Source organism: Myotis davidii, unplaced genomic scaffold (assembly GCF_000327345.1).
Source record: "Myotis davidii unplaced genomic scaffold, ASM32734v1 scaffold6, whole genome shotgun sequence".
Lineage (NCBI taxonomy): Eukaryota > Metazoa > Chordata > Mammalia > Chiroptera > Vespertilionidae > Myotis > Myotis davidii.
In genome coordinates this window covers 4,628,080-4,648,924 of record NW_006383011.1, presented here as the reverse complement: position 1 = coordinate 4,648,924, position 20,845 = coordinate 4,628,080, and the positions used below count along the sequence as shown (strand labels likewise).

Genomic DNA, 20,845 nt, shown 5'->3' with positions numbered 1-20,845 from the left:
TAAAATGCTGCTTCAGGTACACGAAATAGTTCACGTTTCTCTTAACTGTACTACAAGGAATATGGCAGTGCTGGTGAGATTATGAATGGCACTGAGCAGTGGGCCTCAGTGTTTAAGTGCTAATAATCAAATTCAGTAACTTTATAATATAGCTCTGGTCAAATAAAATATTTTTGTGGGCTGCCACATTATGACCTTTGACATGGCCCAGAATGAATTGTTTGTTTACAACCTGAACTACCCTTGGGGTAACCAGGTTCCTAAGAGCCATGTATACTACAGGAACCTCTTTCCAGTCACAAGTGCCTCCCTGTAATATGATGCTTAGGAATTTGGAGTCCTCAGTACAGCCTCACAGACTTTAATCATATCTCACAGTGTCTTTCCGGACCCAAGTTGCTATTGATGCAACAGTCACAGGACCTGGGACTGATGTTCCTAGTGTCCACCGGACAGCTCTTACTGATGAAACTAAAGATAGTCAAGGTATGTGAATAGGTTAGAATATTTTAGAGGCATTCCTCACATTTGCCCAAACAGGGTTTAAGAGTCTAGTAAACTCATTAGAATGAACCTGTAAAAATGGTGCAAACACTTGATCCTGAGCCACTCCTGTCTCCCAATATAGTTTTTTGTTGTTTTTTGGGGGGTGGGGGAGGGAAAGTGTTCTTGTTGGCTTATGCTGACCATGAGGATAATGAAATGCCTCTGAGATGTTGGTTCCTCCTCCAGTGAAGTATTTATGCCAGGGAGTGCTTGGGTCACTTAAAAACGACAGGAGCTGGGCCTTTGTGGAACCTACAGAGCAGGTTGCAAGAAATGTTCTGTGCCTCATTACTCATGAATGTTTATTTAATAGATGTGTCTCCATAAAGAGGTAAAATATGGTCTGAGATTTGCTTTTGTCATAACTTAATAGCAAGGTAATGAGTAGGCAGCTGACTCTCACCCACTTCAAAACGTCTCAAGCTACTTACAGACTAAAAATTAACTTAGGCTAGTTCCCCAAGACAAGATAGTGGAGAGTCAGACCTCAGAGGTGAGAGGTGGCGACGGGAGGCCCCAGGAGTAGCCGGTCATCCTTGCTTCCCAGGCCCTCCATGCTGTAGATGGGCCTTTGAGACCAGACTGGAGCCGGCGGCTCTCTACGCTTCCTTCCCCAGCCGCGTGAGGTTGCCTGCGAGGGCTGATGGGAATCTGAGTCTGTATGAGCTGCAGAACCAAGCACCTCCTGGAAGCCTGTCCCCTCCCACAACAGGAAACAAACAGAAAAGCTGGGCTTCGGGAACCAGCTCTGCAGAATGCTTGCCAGTAAACATTTTAAAGTCTGAATTAGAGAAGTGGGTTTTCAGTTTGCATTTTTAAAAACAATATCCACAGCTCACTGTGCTAGATTATAGAAGCCTGCAGACACAGCCAGCAAGACTGTAAAGTGAGGCCTCTTTACTAGTGTGGCAGTTTAAACATATGTCCACAAACTCTTTGATATACCTCCCTCCAAAAAGTGGAGCTTAACTACTTCCCCTTGAGTGTGAGCTGTCTTGCTAATGGAATAGCATGCAGCAGCAGTGACAAGGTATGGCTCCTGAGACTCAGTCATAACTGGCAGTGTGGCTTCCTCCTCGCTCTTTCTCTTGGTCACTCACTCAGCAGGGGACACTCACTCAGAGGACACTGGACAGCCCAATGGAGAGGTGCTTGTGGTGGGAATGGAGGCCCCCTGCCACTATGAGGCCTTCTGCCAGCAGCCACGCAAGCAGACCATCTCAGATGCAGATCCTCCAGCCCCAGTCAAGCCTTCAGATGGCAGCTACCCCAGCTGACTTCATGACGCAACATCACAGGAGACCCTGGGCCAAGGCACCCAGCTAAACCACTCCTCAATTCCTGACCCACAAACCTGTGAGATAAGGAAAGCTAGTTGTACTATTACACTGCTAAGTCTTGGGGTAACTTGTTATATATAGCAAAGGTAACCAGCACAAGTAAGTTATCCTCTAGGTGAGTAGTTCTTACCCTTTGGGTGTCAGGGATCCCTTTGGGAATCTGATAAAAGCGATGGACGCTCTCCTCAGAAAAATGCGCAGTCACAGAAACACATAGCTCACGGTTTCTGGAGGATCAAATATTCGGATAAAGTCCACGAATGGGTGTCAAGTTGAAAACTCCTGCTTTAACTGTTACAGTAGTGCAAGGTTGAGCTCTTTCCCACAAAATCCTTTTCCTGTGGATGACTAATTTGCAACATATTAAATCCTTTCCTTCAGTTTATTTTTCCTTGAGATAGAAGAGCAGACCAGAGAAGGACCCCTGAGCCCCACCACATGTCCCAAGGCTCTTTCCACCCGAGCATTTCTGAGAGCAAGGGGGTCAAACTAACTTTTCTCATGGTTCTATTTCTGTGACTCAATTCTTCTGGAAGAGTGAGGGTGAATGGTGGTATTTCCAGAATCAGTAATTATTAGGAATACAGGAAGGAAGTGTGTTCTTGAAAGATTAAAGCCCCAGGGTTCAGAGCTAAATGAGTTGGCTTGGTTCATATTCTCAGGACACGCTAGAGCATTTCAGGGAATCCCACTGAGCTCATTCTCTGTCCACTGGAGCCCCTCCCTCCTTGTTTTCACATTCACTTATTTCTGGCTGACGTCACTGGTGCAGAGAAGCCTAGTGATTTCTCGCCATCTTCTGCCTGGGGGGATAAAGGCCTCTAAGGGGACATAGACACAGGAGAAAACAATTGAACTTCCTCTCTGAGGTCAGTATCTGCTAAATCCCTTGAGGCCATCATCTCTTTTCTTTTTTAAAAAAATATGTTTTTATTGATTTTAGAGTGGAAGGGAGAGGTTGAGAGAGACAGATGCATCAATGATGAGAAAGAATCATTGATTGACTGCCTCCTGCACACCCCACACTGGGGATTGAGTCAGGCATGTACCCTGACCTGGAATCAAACCGTTATCTCTTGGTTCATAGGTCAATGCTCAACCACTGAGCCATGCTGGCTGGGTGAGGCCATGATTTCTGATCAAACCAAAGATAGTAATTGCAGCTCTCTGAGTCACTTCTGCTTTGGGAACCCCAGCATGGTTCTCATTTCCATCCATGAGCACATTTCCCTGGGCTGCAGAATGTCGTGTAATGCAGGCAGTGTAGACCAGGAAGAGAGGCAGTGCTTGGTGGCATGATGGTGTGATATTTGGGGTAAATTAGGACGTCTTCACAGGGGCTGGGCATATGATACTGGAACTGTGGAGAGGTCTGGGTTCAGAAATATTTGTTAGCTAAAACATGAGGATAAAAGAACTTGCTTGTGCCCTAGCCATTTTGCTCAGTGGCTAGAGCATCAGCCTGAAGCTTGAAGGGTCCTGGGTTTGATTCAGGTCAAGGGGCACATGCCCAGGTTGTGGGCTTGATCCCCAGTAGGGGGTGTGCAGGAGGCAGCCGATCCATGATTCCCTCTTATCATCGATGTTTCTATCTCTCTCCCTCTGCCTTCCTCTCTCTCTCAAATAAAATCAATAAAAATATATTTAAAAAAAAAAAGAGCCCTGAAAACTGACCGGTAGGGGAGGAAGAGAAGCCCACTAAAGAGTGAGGGGATTGATTGATTGGAGAGTTTGGGAGAAGAACTGGGAGGACAAGATGTGAGAGAAATCAGTGGATGAGGGAGTTTAAGAATGGAGGGAATGTTAAGTAGTTTCACATATGAACAGAGGGTTCAGGGAAATGAAAGTTGAAACATGTCAATTGTAGTTAGCACGTAGTTAGCATGGATCGTCTTGGCAAGAGCTTGTTAGTAGAGTGGAGGACGTGAAAGCCTGATTGGAGTGAATGAATTGACATGGCTCCCATAAAAATGGCTAAACAGTAGTCACCCAAGGTTTGCGACTGGATAAGGCAGAGACTTCCGTCAGCCCCAATTTTGGGCTGCAGTCTAAGAGGAAGCTGGGAGGTTCTTCTGAAAGGATTGTTTTCATTGTGATGTTTGTTCATAATCTACTTTCACTGAATGAGTAAAATCATATTTTTAATAAACAGAGGTAGCTCTCTAGAGATGTAAACTTCTGGTGTGGACAAGATGCCACTAAATGAACATAAAGAAGTAGATCAAAAGCCATCTGCCCAAACTAGAACTGTCAGAGAAGAAACAGCCTTGCCAGGCACAGTGACATAAGTTGATCATGAATCAAAGAACTGCAGGATGAAGGGCTCTGAGGGGAGAAGCAGGTGATCCACAGGTGGGGGATGAGGTGATAAAATGGCCTCTGCTGCCTTGTCTAAGTGGATATAACCTGAGTTACTCAGTCTCTCTGAATAATTAGCACCAGTCTGAGACGTATCTAGAGAGCAAAGAGGAGATGGACAAATTGCAGCAAATAATTCTAAGACTTCGATTCAGGACACAGAGAACATAAGAGTTGTAGTATTATTTCATTTTAAATAAATTTATTTCCTTTACATTTTAACAAAACATTCTCTGTGTTTAATAATAATCTTTCTAGTTAAAAAGAAAAAGTGAGTATAGACAACATTTTCCAAGAAGCTTCCCCAGGCTGCTGGCAGGTGCTGCCCTCATGGTTCCTGTTGTGGTTCTCTGTGCTCAGGATTCACTGAAGGCCTATCACCAACCTCTAGGGCTATGTTACCATGACAACCAGTCTAGTGATTCTGTCTCTTGGAGACACTGGCTACCTATGATGCCCAGCCCTTTGGCAGAGCTCAGTATGTGGGTCCTATGGGCCACCCTCCCTTAGGCCTGCTTTCAGGTTTAGATAACATCTCAAGCCCCTTGGGAAGCGCTTTTCCTGGCCAGAACTCTGTTCCCACTGCAGACTTCCCTGCCACTGCCCCGCTGCTGGTCCCTGCACCCATTGCTGCTGAGCTGGTGTGTCCTGGTGGGACACCTAGTATATTGTGTAGGCCAGAAAGATTGAATGTGAGGGCCAGCACCAACTTCCAGGAAGCAAGGCTGAAAGCCCACAACTCTTCCACCATGTGCTCAGTCTCACAAAAGCCCAGCTGCCTACGTGCTGTATCCACACAAACTGCCACCATGCCTATTAAAAGACAGGAAGCAAAGTCATAAAAGATACATTTCCTGCCAAAGATTTGGTGACAACCAGATATAAGAAGAGGAACCATAAAATAGGAATGTGAGGCTGACCGTTACATGCCCAGATGCCTTTCCTGTTGAAGAACGGCAGCTTGGACGATGGAGTGGGGAACTTGGTCACGTGGCTGTGAGTCTAGTAGGACAGTCACACAGGCAGCTCTCTTGCTTGTGAGCTGAGAAGGACCGAGCCAGCCTCCAGGTTGGTTTCTGGGAGCACTGGGCTCTTCGATGTCACAGTGAAGCAAATGTTGGATATTCTACAAAGTTAGAAGCAGATCAGACTTATTTTGCTGACAAGAGGCCATGTGACTCCTTTGGTGGCTGTGGCTGACTATGGAAAGTCCTTAGTACATGTGGTGGCATTTGAAGCTGAGGAGTCGTTTGTCACAGCGATGTAGCAGGCACTTTACAATGAACCCCAGAGTGCCTCCTAACATCCCAGAGACCTTGTGCCAGTTGTCGACACCCTCAGACCCCACCTTGTGCCTCCTGGACCCACCTCCTCCTGAAATTGAGTCCACCTTCAATGCCTACAAAAAAAGCTTTTGGAAAATGTGGAACAACTTTATTGTTTTTGTTTAAAATAACAAATCCTATATAATAAAAGCCTAATATGCAAATTGACAGTCACACTCTCACACAAGATAGCCACCCCCATGTGGCCACAAGATGGCCAGCAGAGGAGGGAAGTTGTGGGCGACCAGGCCTGCAGGGGAGGGCAGTTAGGGGTAAAGGGGCCAGCAAGGGAGGGCAGTTAGGAGCAACCAGGCCTGCAGGGGAGAGCACTTGGGGGCAATTGGTCCAGCAGGGGAGCAGGTAGACGTTGATCAGGCTGGCAGGGGAGCAGTTAGGGGTGGTCAGGCTGGCAGGCAGAAGCGGTTAGGGGCAATCAGGCAGGCAGGCAGGCAGGTGAGTGGTTGGAAGCCAGCAGTCCTGGATTGTGAAAGGGATGTCCGACTGCCTGTTTAGGCCCGATACCACAGGGATTGGGCCTAAACAGGCAACCGGACCTCCCCCAAGGGGTCCCAGATTGGAGAGGGTGCAGGCCAGGCTGAGGAACACCCCCTCAGTGCACGAATTTCATGCACCAGGCCTCTAGTTTTATTATAAAAATTCAAGTAATATAAAAAAGTACAACTAAGTTAACACACACACACACACCTCAGGGTAAATCCTATTGCCCAAAGACAACCATTCCTAATCCTATATAATAAAGAGGGAATATGCAAATTGACCATCACTCCACCACAAAGATAAGCAGCGCCCACAGCAGAGGTGGGGTTTCTGTAAGACAAGATGGCTGCACCCACAGTGGAGGTCGAGTTCCCATAACTAGCCTTAACGAGCAATCAGGGACTTGAGGCTGCATTTCCCCACCCCTGTGGGGCTTGACAGGGGACCTCAGGCTGCACCCCCCTACCTTGGCGCCAGGCCGAGGGACCTCAGGCTGTGCCCCTAACTCGACAGGGCTTGACGGGGGACCTCAAGGTGCACCCCTGCCCCAGTGCTGGGCCAGGGGACCCGAGGCTGCTCCCCTCACCCCGGGGCCAGGAGACCTCAGGCTGTGCCCCCCACCTAGCGGGGCTTCACGGGGGACCTGAGGCTGCGACTCCCTCCCAGGGGGGCTTGATGGGGGACCTGAGGCTGTGCCTTCCAGCGCCAGGAGACCTGAGGCTGTGCCCTCCATCCAGCGGGCTTGACAAGGATGGGACTGGCCGGGTCTGGATCTAGCCCAATTGGGAGGGGGGTGGCCAGGTCTGGGTCTCGTGCGATTTTGAGGTGCACATGGGTGGGCGGGGACTTGACTCTGGGTCCCGTGGTGTGCCCCAGACTCTGACAGGAGGAAGATTTTCATATATTTTTTACTAATTTTCTTTCATCTCTGACACTTCTATTATAGAGAAAGGGCAAATAGCAATATTAAAATATTTCCTCTAATTAATCCCCTTTTAATGCGCATGAATTTTGTGCACTGGGCCACTAGTATATATATATAACATCATTAGAGACGCTATAGATATGTGGATAGATAGAATAACTGATAAAATTCTATAAAAATATGAGCATACTCTGCTTAAAATATATTTTTCTTGATTTCAGAGAGGAAGGGAGATAGAAACATCAATGATGAGAGAGAATCATTGATTGGCTGCCTCCTGCATGCCCCCTACTGGGGATCGAGCACACAACCCAGGTATGTGCCCTTGACCGGAATCGAACCTGAGACCCTTCAACCCACAGTTCTGTCCACTGAGCCAAACTAGGGCCGGGGTGGCTGGGGTGAAGGTGGGACAGGCGGGGCTTCCTGGTGTTAGTAATTTTTTTATTATTATTGATTTCAGAGAGGAGGGGAGAGTGATAAGAGATAGCAACATCAATGATGAGAATCATTGATTGGCTGCCTCCTGCACGCCCCCTACTGGGGGGCGGGGGATCAAGCCCACAACCCAGGCATGTGCCCTTGGCAGGAATTCAACCTGGGACCTTTTAGCCTGCAGGTCGACGCTCTATCCACTGAACCAAACCGGCTAGGGCTGGTTGTTGCTATGTTTAATAACAATTCTTCTGTTTTGCACTAAGGATAACATCAGCTCTGTTTTAAATAGCTCTGTATTTTGTTGTTGTGATATTTTTCTATTCTTTTCTCTCTTTTAAAATGAGAAGTGGGGGCTGAATTTTATCAAGTGCTGTTTCAGCATCTGTTGAAATGATTGTATTTTTCACTATTTAACCCAGTGATATGGGTGATATCTTATTGTTAATATTAGTTATAGTTGCCTCTGTATCAAGTCCTTTAATCATTCCTGGGATAGAGCCTCTTTGGCCATGGGGTAATGATTTCTGTAATGTATTAATTAAATCTATTTTATGTATATTTTAATGTGAGATTTGTGTGTGGTTTAAAACTGCAGATGAAGATTTTCTAGAGCAGAGCTTCTATCCTTTCTCATTATTGCCCTCCCTGTGGAGACTTGGAGACATTTTATCTTTATGTATGTGCTCACAAGCCAAGAGCTTTATTGATGCAGCAGGCGCTCTCCAATGAACCCTAGAGAGCCCGCCCTCTCTGGGAGGATGTTTGTACAAACCCTCCAGGGTTTTCCACTTCAAAAACACAAGCTCTCCCTTTCAACACAGGCCGTGGCTCTGCACCGCCCAAATCATCCCTCCCCGTCTTAAACAGGCAGTGCCCACAGGTGCACCGGCCAGCCTGGCAGACAGTCCCAGTGTCAGTTCTACATTAGCTGTGGACAAAGGCGCAGACTGTCAGATCCTGCAAAGGCTTTAGGGAACAAACATAAGACCATCTCTTCCTCCACCTTGAAAATAAAATACACTTCAGTGGATGCATGTCCTGAAATAGTTGGGAGTTCCTGGGAAGATGGTTCAATGTCAATCCCTTTTTTAAAAAAAGATTTTTAAATTGATTTTTAGAAAGAGGAGGGAGAGAGGGAGAGACAGACACATGAGAGATAGAAGAGAGAGATGAGAGAGAGAGAGAGAGAGAGAGAGAGAGAGAGAGAGAGAGAGAGAGAGAGAAAGAGAGAGAGAGAAATATGGATGGGAGAGGATTGGCTTCCATATGTAGTTTTATATCTTGGAATGAACTAGGCAATAGGGCACATTTTTTATCCTCACCCAAGGATACGTTTTTATTGATTTTTAGAGAGCGAGAGAGGGAGAGAGAAATATTGATGTGAGAGAGACACATAGATCGGTTGCCTCCCATACCTGCTCCTACCAGGGATTAAACCCACAACCTTTTGGTGTACAGGGCGATGCTCCAATCAACGGAGCCACCTGTCCAGGGCTATTGGCCCTTTCTTTAAGGCATCAATCACAGATAGGCCCTTCAGCATATGGATCAGAATAGTTGCAACATCTGGTGGATAAGCAGGCATAGGATAGGAGAGAAGACTGAGGAGTGAGGCCTAGAATGTCTCTAGATCCCTAAAGTTGTATGCATCACACATATGGCCTTAGCGAGAGAACACGATGCCATGGAGAGCAAGACTCCACTGGGGCAGCTGCTTGTCAAGGATTGACAGTCCGTAGCTGGGTTTGAAGTCAGGAAGAAGTAGGGGACAGAGGTTGGACTCACAAGCTGAGGTGTAGACTGGGATGTAGCAATGGTATTAAAGTGCATATGGTCGAGGGCCCAAGACTGTTCTCAAAGGCTTATTTTATTGCACATGCTTCCTTTGGAGCTGCAGTCTTATCTTGAAGGGATAGAATTCCTTGATTGCCATTTTTAAAATAAGGTCATTAGCCTCGGAGAGTTGGGTGGGATTTAGCGTTCACCCATATTGTAGTAGATAGTAATATGTAGTGGCCAGCTAAGGTGACTCCAATGAGTAATACTCCTGTATAGTCAATCCCCTCCCATTGAATGCAAGTGGAACCTGTGACTTGCTTCTAACCAATATGCATGGCAAAGGTGAGGGGGATGTCAATTCCTTGCTTAGGCGTGTCCTATGGCTAAGGTCACTCCTTGATTACGTTTGTTATGTAAGACTGTTGAGGAGAGAGGGATTCTCCTATTGGCCGTGAAGAAGCAAACTGCCATGTGGTGAACTGCCTATGGAGAGGGCCACATGAGAACAAACTGCAGGCGGCCTTAGGACTTGGGGATAGCCAGTGGTCAGGAAGACGCTGGGCCCTGAGCTCTGCAGACACAAGCAAATGAATTCTGCCAACAACCGATGACATTGGAAGCAGATACCCCCTCCCCTGCCCCCCGCCAGGCAAACTACCAGATGAGAACACAGTGCAGCCAACATCTTGATTGCTACCTGTGAAACTCTAAGCCCAGGACCCAGCTAAGTTATACCTGAACTCCTGAACCAAGGAAAGCATAAGAATAAATATGTGTTCACTGAAGCCACAGAATTTGTGGTAATTTGTTATGCAGCTACAGAAAACTAACACACACACACACACACTCATGCACACACACACACACACACACATATACATGGACACTTCTAGTTGAATTATTTTCTACATTTCTTCCCTCTTCCCAAGTTATTAGCTTAATATTTATTAGGTGAAGTTTGGACTTTCAGATTGTTAAAAAATATTGTTCTTTTCATTCATATGTTCAAACTTTATGAGCATATACTTTTGTGTTCTATTTTCTTATTTTTAAATTTTTATGTATTGGTTGGTATCTCCTTCCTCAATTCAAAATTTATTAAGTTATGGCTTTACTTTTCAAATACTTAGCTTTTGGTTTTACTTATTGAGCCCAGTGAAATTATTTTTCATTTTCAAAAGTATCTCCTACTTTTATTGTCACATTTGCTTCTTCCTCTTTAGCCTGGCTTGTCTTCTAATTTCTTTTCTAATATCTTCAGTGGAATTCTTTCTAAAATGTTCTCTTTTTATCAACCACTGAAACAGAGAAAATTTCAAATTATAAAATTTTCTACAAGTACTGCTTTGAATACATTCCAGAGATTACTGTGGCATGTTTTAACCATCATTGTTTTCTGAATAAACTCCTTTTGTGTTCTTGATTTTCTTTCCAATTCAATTGCTGATTCAGTCAAAAATTTAAAATTTCCAAGTAGTTGGTTTATTTTTATTTGTTTTGGTCGTTACTTTATATTTTATTCTATTTTGGCCAGAGAACATAGCAAATATCATTTCTGTTCTTTTTTGAACTACTTGAGATTGTGTTTGTGGCCTAGCATGTGATGTATGAGACCACATGGGAAGTTGCCATGGACAATTGGAAATTATACACAGTACAAGAGATCTATGAATTCTGTCTCTAAGATACTTCTTCTCAGGGGCTGAGACAGGCTCAGGGGCTAAAGTAAGAGCTGAGGAGCATCCATGAGTATAATTAGTAGGACCCTGGTTCCTGGCAGAGCTGGGAAGGGCACCACTCAACCAACCAAGGAGAGTGTTGTTGAAATAGAGAGAGAGTAGTTAAGAGAATAGCTGGTGTGACAGGCCAGAGAGATGGGGACATAGTGTGTCACCCTCCAAGGGGAGGCAGGGGTCCAACAGTAAACGAACAGAGAAGTCAATGAGTTAAAGAGAGAGGTATGGATCTTGCTGAAAATCCCCATGTGATGTAATACTTCAGTTGGCTGCATATGGTAGAATCCTCTGGTGCTTTCTCCAGGCTAATAAGTGTTTAGAATTATCTCTAATGATTAACTTCTGTTCTTTCTGGTAGAGAGGGAACATCTTTGCAAATTTATGTCATGCTTTTAGGAAAATAGGGGGAGGGCAAGAGAGCTTTTCTTGTATTTATTTCTCTCTTTTTTCCCCCTTTTAAAAAATACGTATTTTTGTTGATTTCAGAGAGGAAGGGAGAGGGAGAGATAGAGATAGAAACATCAATGATGAGAGAGAATCATTGCATGCTCCCTACTGGGGATCGAGTCCACAACCCAGGCATGTGCCCTTGACTAGAATCGAACCCAGGATCCTTCAGTCTGCAGGTTGTCACTTAAGCCACTGAACCAAATAGGCTAGAGCTTGTATTTACTTCTCAGTTGCCTTTAGCTCAAAATAATGTTTATGCCAGAGCGGCACATTTTGGGGTGGCATATTCTGCTACCCTTCAAGGTCAAGTACAACATACTGTAGCAGAACATGAAGTTAGAAGGAGCCTGAATATTGATAATTTTCCAAAACCTCTGTACTGGTCCTGGAGGCCTGTCAGACCTGCTGTGTTCTCATTACTTGGGGAAAATACTCCATTTGGTTAAGCTGCCATACTTGCACCTCTATTTTATGCAATGGAATTCAAGCATAATTGAGGATAGGCCAGTAAAATACCTTGCTGTAATTGTTTTTCTAAAAGAACTTTCCTTGTACTTATACGCATTTTTGCTTTATGTATTTTGTAACTAGACTTGGGGGGGAGGGGTCATCTGTATTCAATATTCTTAGTATTTTATTATTAAACGCGTCTTTTCCATTATATGATAACCTTTTTCATTTGTTTGAATACTTTTTTGTCTTTGTCTAGTAGGCAGTGAAAAGCAAAAATTATTTTGTTTCTCATAGAAGAGAGTTGAAAATTCTGATTGCTGATAGTTAGAACCAGATATAGAAAAGAAAATGTTCATTGTTTTAAGTTAATTGCCTGTTACTGCTGAAAAGGAGAATGTCACTTACCACACATACTTACGAGATACAAATAAGCAAAAGACATAATGGAAAAGAAACAGGAAACATAAAATATGAGCCCAGAAAATGGGCTAACCATCATAGTAAATGAATACAGTCAAAATGCTTCCACTAAAATCTAAGAGCCTCAGTTCAGACTGAAAAACAAAATCCATTAGTAAATGAATTCTGAGGCCACACAGATGTTTTTTAAAAAGGCAAAGCCCAGGAAGTAAGACAACACTTCTATCAAAGTCAAGCAGAAGGAAGGGAGAGGAGTGTTTCTAGAGTCGTTCCGGGCCTCTGAGGGTTCCTCTCATCTCCTCAGCCCAGTTCTCCCACGGGAAGGGGCCACACCCCTCCGAGGTGTGCTGCCAAGCGTTCAGGGGGTCCCCGGCGGCTCCCACTGGAGTGGGCAGAAACCGCAGATTCCAAACTCTAGTGAGGAAGAAACATAAGCTTGTGTTTTCCTGAATGCAATTGGACTTCTAGTACAGTCTCCGTTCCATCAAGGTGTCCTGCTCCTCACCCCAGCTGTGTGCCCCGCCCCACCCCACTTTCCTCTGATTGCCTAGTTCTGGAGGACTTCCCATGGCATGGGGTGGGGCAGGGCAGATGCTCCTTGGCTGGTCTGGGACCAGGCTTCTCTCCACTTCTGTGCTGGCCTTGAGTGCCTGCAAACCACCCTGCCAGGCCGCACCGGCCCTGTCTGCCTCCACACGGTGCTCACCCCTTTCCCATCTGAATGAAAAGAGGTCTTGCCACCTCTCTGAGAGGGATTCCGTCTGGAAAGTGAGGCCTACAGATCCGACATGTTCATTCTGACTTTGCAGTCTCTGGGGCTCAGCTCAGGACAGAGGACCCTGGATCCTTCTGCCCATGATCCACTAACAAGCTAAAGGCAGCAAATTAGTAGCATGCAGGCCGTGTCCAGTCCAGGAGATATTTTGTCTGGCGCAGGCGGTATTTAAAGATTCTTTTCAAAAGGTTAGGAACATTTTGTTATGAGAGCTTTAGCTTTTAAATCCATCTACCAATTTACAGGAAGTACAGAAGACAGAGTAGCATGTAAATGACACCAGCAAAACCCAGACTGTGGGAAACTCTATACGACAAAGGGAATGGCTTCTTCTTTTTTGTGTTTTTTTTTTTTAGAAAAAAATTTTTTAATTGGTTTGAGAGAGAGACAGATTTGTTGTTCCACTTATTTATGCATTCATTGGTTGCTTCTTATATGTGCCTTGACCGGGATTGAACCCACCGTCTTGGGGTATCGGGGTGATGCTCTAACCCACTGAACTACCCAGTCAGGGCCAAGGGCCTAGATTCTTTAACAAATACATTGAAGGGACAAAAAGAAGGGGAGCGAGCCCATAGGCTAAAGGGAACTTAAAAACATCAATCATTTGCAATGTGTGGACTTCGTTTGGATCCTGTTTCAAACAAACTGTAAAATATAAAATAACATAAACATTGATGACCTTCATGAAAAAATTGTAAATGTTAACACTGACAGGCTATTTAATGTGAAGTTCCCAGGGTTTATTTAGTTATGACATTGTGTTATGGTTAGAAACACGAGTCCTTATTTTTACAAAGAAAAGGGTGAGTCTAGGATTTACTTCACAATATTCAGGGTGGGGGGACGTGCGGCAGATGAAACAAAATTGACCATGAGTTGGCAACTTATTGAAACTTGGTGATAAGTGCGAGCAAGTTCATGATATTGACTTGCCGATTTTTAATAGGTTTGAAGTTTTCCATAGTTACCTTTTCATTTTATTTTATTAAAAAATTTCAGAGGAGAGTTTCCGCATGAACATTCTGAGTTTGGCTTTTCTGGAAGAACATGGAAGGGTCTGGTAAGAGGCCAGACCTCCACCCTGCAGCCACCAGCTGGAGTTGAGAAGTGTTGTGGGGCGGCATCTGCCCCCCCCCCTCCCCCGGAGCCCCGTCTCCACACTCTCTGCTGCTGGAGGCTGAGGCCGGCTGCACCCTCTGCCCCCTCTGCCTGCCTCAGCTGCCAGCATTCAGGTTTGCAGCTTTCCTTTCCTTCCTCCCAGCACGCTCCTCTCCGTGGGGCTGGGTCAAAGGAGCTGCTTGGTCTTCCGCTCTTTTTCACTATATTTTTCTCCCAAGTCTTTTTTCTGTGCCATGCATCCTTTTTGGTCCCCGGAGAATCCAGGATTTTGAAACTCAAAAGCATGAGACGAAAAATCCATTAGAAAATTAATTATGAGGACAAGCAAATGTTTTTTTAAAAGGCAAAACCCAGGAAGTAAGTCAAATACTTCTTTCAAAGTCAAGCAGAAGGAAGGGAGAGGAAGGTTTCTAGAGGTGGTACAGGCCTCTGAGGGTTCCTCTCATCTCCTCAGTCCATTTCTGTCACCGGGAAGGGGCCACACCTCTCCGAGATGTGCTGCAAAGGCCTTCTGGGGGACGGGGGGGAGGCCCCTCCCGTGCACTCCCCTCCTGCTTTTGTCCATCATCACACCCCATTCCTGAGGACGTGAGCACAGCACACCCTGGCACTTCCAATAGACACAGATGGGGCTGGGAAGGAAAAACCACAGAAAATTTGGTTAAGATGTAGATGTGGATCGTATACCTATCAGGATGGCTGATGTTAAGAAGTTGGGTGATATCAAGTTCTGCCAAAGGTGAAGGGGAACAGAAGCGCTCGTGGGCCTGTTAAGGGGTGTAAGCTTTCCGGGCAGCAGCTTGGAAGTGTTCAGTGAAACGGAATACGGACGATCCCGCGCCCAGCACTCCTGGACGCTGAGCCCAGGGAAAGTCTTGCCCAGCTCCCCAAAGAAACATGTGCGAGTGAATATGTTCTTGTAGAATCGTTTGTAAGAGCCAAGATTTGGAAACACCCAGAAGTTTACGAATAGTAACGTAGATAAAGAAAATGTGAGCTATGCAGATGAGCGCTGTGCAGCAGGTAAAAGGGAATGCTCCGGCCCATACTCATTTCCATCAACTTGGAGCCACCTCAAGATCTCAGAATCATGACTGGGAAAAAGTGAGAAGGGAATGATATGTGCACAAAGAACACTGAAGGTTATTTAAAAAAAAATAGGCACAAAATAATACCAATACCGGGCATTGATACAAATGGAAATCTAGATGAGTGGGACATACAGAATCACAGGAATGGTAAGAGGAGAAAACTGAGATTGGGGATGGGGTGAAGGGGTAAAAAAAAAAAAAAAAAAAGTAAAAGTGAGCCGTGCAGGTGCTGATAGAGGTGGTGTGCCTTGGACCAGGGAGACGGCTCATTCCTTCTGCGTACATGAGGTTTCAGCAAACAAAAACGAACCAAAACAAAACACCGGTTAATATTTAAAATATTAACCTGACGCATGTGGAAAAAGAACCGAGCGAGTGGCCGTGAATAATTAGAGGTCTAACGTGTGCCCAGAGGCAGCAGCGAGGGCTAATCTCTCTCGGGCCTCCTGGCAGAGTGGGCCAGCGGGCAGCCCGGGCAGCGCCAGGGGATGTGGGGTGTCCTCTGTGATTCTCCAATGGCTGATCTCCTTCTGGGGTCACTCCATGTTGTGGCCTTGAGTCTCTTGAAACACAGATATTCAGCTTCCTTCCAGCCCAGCCGACTGCTATCAGGGAACCTGTGGGGTCATGAGATTTTCCCACAGAGGTTGTCAGCACGGGGAGGCTTCCACCTGTTATTAGCCGCCAGCTCCTCCAGCAAAGCCAGGGTGTCCTGGGAACAGATACTCCTCCAGCCCCCCTTTGCTTTGGGTGCCTTCAGTACCAAAAGCTGCTTCTCAGACATGTTATATGCTCCTAACTAGAGCTGTCCAGGTTATCTTGGGATGTGAAGGGCAGAGGAGAGCGGTCTAGTAGCGGCTCTGACTTTGCTTGAAGCCCCACCCGCAGGCAGTGAAGGGGAGAAGGACCTTGAGTTCTTTGTTGTCTCCTGAGCCCATCCTCCCCCGCCCCCCACCTTCTTCCTTTCCTTTTACAGACATACCAGGAACTGTGCTGGGCACCATATGATTTGAATCTGACACTGTCGCCTGCCCTCAGGGAGGTTCCAGTGTAGTGAGGAGCAGGTAGTGAGTGTGGCCACGTGGTGGATTTGTGAGTGTGAGGGTGCTGTGAGACCACGGAGGTGGGCAGCTACTTCAGATGGGAGGGTATCAGGGATGGCTTCTTGGAGGCAGTGCTCCTTGCTGAATCTGAAAGGATAAATGGAGTTAACAAGAAGGGGAGAGGCATTCTTGTTGGAGGGAAGAGCACATGCAATGGCTGGGAGGCACGAAACAACAGGAAGCAGTGGGAACTGTCAACAGTTCGTCATATCTGGGCTCAGGCGGATTGTGTTAGGACTTAACTGATGTCCTACCTCCTCCCTGAAGCCTGCAGAATGGCCACAGCCCCATCATGTTCCCCTCCTCTGAATCTTGGGCAAACTTTTACAATCACGTTTCCCTACTGTGTGTGTGTGTGCGCTCACACGCGAAGGCTTCATTTCCCAGCCCTGGCTTGGAGAAGGGCCCACTAGCCCAAGGCTTCTCCCACCCAGTGCCTTGCATTTAGCCTTCACTCTACCACGGGTGGGCCAGATTCACCCAATTCTGAGCGATGTGCTGCTCCGTGAGGAGGGAGACCGGGGCCTGGGTAGCAGCACCGGATCCCACCCCAGGGCATTGGGTGTTCAGTCCGAGAGGCTTCTGCCAGGTTGTGCCTGAACCAGGCTGACATCTGGGCCAGTGCCTAGAGCAGTGATGGCGAACCTATGACACGTGTGTCAGAGGTGACACGCGAACTCATTTTTTTGGTTGATTTTTCTTTGTTAAATGGCATTTAAATATATAAAATAAATATCAAAAATATAAGTCTTTGTTTTTCTATGGTTGCAAATATCAAAAAATTTCTATTTGTGACACGGCACCAGAGTTAAGTTAGGGTTTTTCCAAATGCTGACACGCCGAGCTCAAAAGGTTCGCCATCACTCGTCTAGGTGAACATTCTTCTGGGAGAGAGAACTGAAAATCTGGTAGCCAGCCTCTCAGATGGTGCCCAGTGATCCCCACTGCCTGGCTTTCATGCCCTGTGTTGTCTTCTTCCTTGAAGCTTGATGGGTTGGCATGACCGACAGAATACAGCAGAAGAGATGGGATATGCCTTCAAGGTCAGCTGAACAGAGCCATTAGACTTCCGCCTTAGATTCCATCTTGGACTGCTCACCCTGGAAGGAGCCACCTGCTGTGTGGTGAGCACACTCAGGCAGCCCTCTGGGAGGTCCACGGGTGAGGAGCCATCGTGGACACACCCCCTCCAGCTCCAGTGAAGCTCAGAGGACAGCGGCTTCCTGAGAAACCCAGAGCCGGAGCCACCAGCGTGGCTGCGTCCAAATTCCTGACTCTCAGATACGCTTAGGAATGTTCAATGTTTGTTTCTAAAGCCGTGGCGTTTTAGGGTAATTTATTACACAGCAATAAATAACCTACACGAAGCATTTAGCAACTCGGAGTGGCTTTTCCTACTGCATGTTTGGAAAGGCCTCCTGGCCGGGCAGAAATATTAGGGCTCCCAAAAGGTCACAGTCACTCACCCCCGTTTCTTTTTCTCACTCCTTCTCCCTCCCCAGGTACTTCCCTTGATGAGACTAATAGCCCAACAGCAGACCAGAAAGAAATCTCACCTGGACTTCCGCTAGGTGACTGCCTGGAGCGGCAGGAAAACCGGCTGCCGGTGACCCCACCCCCACTGCCCCCGGGAGGTCTCCAGTCAGGGAGGCACTGACCTTGGGCACAGGACATTCCCAAAGAAATTGTGTCAACAAGCCAAGCCTCATCAGAACCTTCCATCCTAACCCTACGAAAGCCCGAACACCTGCGTTTGTGAAACTGGAGTATAAACCTTTACCTCTGGTTATTCAGTGAGTTACCCCTTAGTCCTTGTGCCCACACTCAGTATGGTACAAACCTCACCTTCTGTTAATCTGTCTATTGTTAGTTAATTCACATGCCCCCACCCCCACCCTCACCCCTCAAACCTAAGTTGGTAGAAGAACCGTTTTTTCCTCCCAACACTCTCAAATCAAAGAATCCCCAGGGACCGTCAAGTGGGAAGTTCTGGGGCCCTTGCAACTGAGTTTTCAGTCTGAACCAACACCTAGTAGGAGAGATGCCTCAGAAATTCACAGTCCCCTCACCCCAGGGATCCACAGAAACATAACTGCTGGACCTCAGGACATAGGGAGGCAGGATGGTAAGAAGCTATAAAAATTCCCTGGCAAGTGGAATGGGGAACTGAGACAGATAGTGGGTTCCAATGGGCCCCACCCAGCACCAGGACTCACCTGTCTCCTTCTCCCTGCATGACCACTTCCTTAACCTCTGGCCCTGAGAACAATGAGGTTCTGACCAGCATCAAATAAAGCTTCTGAAGCAAAGCTTCCGGTCCGTTGACCACAGAGACAGAGTTTTGATCAAACTAGAACATCTAGGCCTCAATTGTGTTTCAGCTTGAGGCCCAGAATAGCAGCAAAACCAGACAAAGTGAACAGGCAAAACCAACTTGTATCAGGACCTACCCTAGTACCAACCAATCAGCAGAGATCATGACGCTGACTCTATACACTTGTTCATTTTGATGAATCATCATATTAAAGGACACACCTGGAAAGCTGATGAATATTCTATTAAGATCCTCCCCTAAAACCTCCCTTAAAATTCCTGCCTTTAGGAAACAGATAAAAACCCTTGAGACAAAGGACCCAGTGCATGCCCTCACTTCCGCATGCCCATACCTTCCCACCTTCCTTCTTTAGGTGTGTACCTTTGTTTTCTTTCTCCTAAGCTCCAAGGGGCCCGTCTGAGTAATTTGTCCTGAGTCCATGCAGCCCAGCTGGCTCACTTCTTCTGCCTCTGTGACTTTCTTTCTAAAAAGCCAAGGCCAGTCTCTGAGTAGTCCACTCGCTTCTTCTCTTCGAGTGTGCTTTCACTTTACTTGCTAAATAAACTTCCTCTTGTGCTAGAGTTCTTGCCTCTGAATTCTTTCTTTGCTGAACTCAAGGACCGGGGTTGCTGAACTGAGAGCCCACCTCAGTGCTAACAGTAGTGAGGCTAAAAAGGTTCATTCCAATGTAACCCTGATATTTGGGGGGGGAGGGGGGGGGCTAGCAATCTGAATCTGTGCCCGCAAGCCCAGTGTACATTCTTGAGAACCTGTAATTAAGTCACTGCCCCTTTCTCCACAAACTGGTCTTGTAAGACCTGTTACCTAAATGCTCACACTTTACAGAGGCCATAAACCATGACACAGCCCCTGGAGGGGGGTGATCAGCACTGGTGCCAGGCCAGGCCCTTAGGTATGGTCTCAAGACCCCCAGTACCTGGGGCTTTTTGCAAAGCCCTTGAGAGGTCTGCAAGGATAATCCATATTTGGGGGACAAAGACACCAAAAGGGGATAAAAGAAGGGCTTCCACCATATTGGTTTGCTCAGAATTTGAGAGGCAACCTCCTCTGAGTCTGCCGGCGTAATAAAGCTGTGTAACTCCATTTCTCTAAGCGTCGCTTGTTTTTTCTCTGGTCTTCTACAACAGCAATAGGAGGCAACTGCTCATTTACAGAATGTGGCAGCTCCTGGGCTGTAGCAGCTTCCTGTTGGGTCTTGGCTTATTTGACAAACACCTAGTACTTGCTATGTGCCAGGCTCTGTCCTAAGCACTTCATAAATACTAAGTCATTTAATTCTCATAAAACCCTCTGAAGTAAATGCTATTGTTGCCTTCATTTTACAGTAAGGATCTCGAGGCATGGAAAGGTCAAGCAATTTGCTCAAAAAGGCACACAGTGAGTGGGTTGCAGAGCAGGGATCCATTCACACCCAGGTGGCCGGGCTCTGTGCTCTGCCCTGAGATGAGAATTGACCCAAAGTTTGTTCAATGAGTGTTCTGTGCCTCTGGGGCCCCGTGTTTTGGCCAGGGCTACTGGGGCTGGACAGAGTTATGTATCTTGGTTCTGGGGACAGGAATGCTGGAAGTTCACATCCTAGGCCGCATGTTTACTTGGGGAAACAAGGGGGTTGGGGTGTGTGTGTGGGGTGGGGTGGGGGATGTTCCAAGGCTGACCTCTGTACTCAGCCCTGAGGGTCAACCTGAGCCCTGCCTGGGGAAGGAGAGCCTCCTTCCTGATCATGCTCAGTCCTGCCTCCCCAGCTAGGCTCAGCCAGGTAGGTACCTTTGGGGATGCCCCCATACTTCCCCACCTGCATAGACCATTATTTCTCAACAAGGGCAATTTTACCCCCCAGGGATCATGTGGCGAAGTCTAGAGACATGTTTTTTGTTTTTGTTTTTTGGTGTGTTTTTTTTTACAGATCCTATCTTTATTTAAAATTTGATATTATGTTCAATATGCATTATGTTCAATGCAAAGTTAAGTTTTGCATTAACTTTGATTTTTTTAGTACTGCATTAATTACTTTTCTTATTACTGAGTTTTTGGGGGCCTACTTAAATTTTATTTTATTTTTTTTAATCAGAGATGCTGCCAAACATTCTAAGATTCACAGAATGACCCTGTACAACAAAAAATTACCTTGTTCCCCCAAAATACCAGTAGTGC

The 20,845-nt window shown here is 46.4% G+C and overlaps 1 long non-coding RNA gene across 1 annotated transcript in view; it reads left to right on the top strand.

Annotated features, from left to right (window-relative positions):
- Positions 1-18,960, top strand: part of LOC102759567 — a 37,440-nt gene extending 18,480 nt beyond the window's left edge. The window contains exon 5 of the long non-coding RNA XR_436459.2: positions 17,862-18,960. This is a non-coding gene — a long non-coding RNA (uncharacterized LOC102759567). The remainder of the gene's footprint in view (positions 1-17,861) is intronic.
- The last annotated feature ends 1,885 nt before the right edge of the window (positions 18,961-20,845 follow it).